The sequence below is a fragment of the Amblyomma americanum genome, chromosome 7, assembly GCF_052857255.1.
Source record: "Amblyomma americanum isolate KBUSLIRL-KWMA chromosome 7, ASM5285725v1, whole genome shotgun sequence".
Taxonomy (NCBI): Eukaryota; Metazoa; Arthropoda; class Arachnida; order Ixodida; family Ixodidae; genus Amblyomma; species Amblyomma americanum.
Genome location: NC_135503.1, coordinates 64586833 through 64587520, shown reverse-complemented (window position 1 = coordinate 64587520; position 688 = coordinate 64586833).

The following is a 688-nucleotide window of genomic DNA, read 5'->3' as shown; positions in this document are numbered from 1 at the left end:
TTGATTTCAAAATTAGTAGTAATAATAATAATAATAATAATATTAATAATAATAATAATAATAATAATATTAATAATAATAATAATAATAATAATAATAATAATAATAAAGACAGGGACTCGAACAGAATTATGAAGTCAAAATGTAATAATTAAGAGGAAAGAAAATTTTTTAACAATTAGCATGGCAGTCGGTGAGATCCTAGCGGTAAATTTAGAACGGCGGAACAAACAGATCTGTGGCTGAACCCAAATGTGGTGGCACCAAATGATAGCAAGAGCGGGCTGCTTAAATTAAGGCCAAGGGGTCGCAAGTAATCCTCCAGCAACCTTCTTCTCAAAGAGGGGTATCGGCGACAATAGAGCAAAAAATGCTCTATAGATTCAGGCTCGCGGAAAAATGCACAAAGGGGAGAGAGCGCCAAACCCTACCTGTGTGAATAGAAATTTAGAGGAGGCATACGGCACCGCAGCCTCGTCAGAGATACTTCAAGCTGCCGAGATCGACCAACTTGCCTGTTCCAAGAATATCTGAGGTGCTGATAATCCGCCAATGTTACAAGCGTTGTGTCTTGCATGCTTAAAAACGTACGTAGCCGAAACCTAGATGCTGTAATATAGGCTGTTGCCGGGATGATAGGCAACACGGGGCCGCTTAGGGAAGCCTTTGCGAGCGTATCAGCAATCTC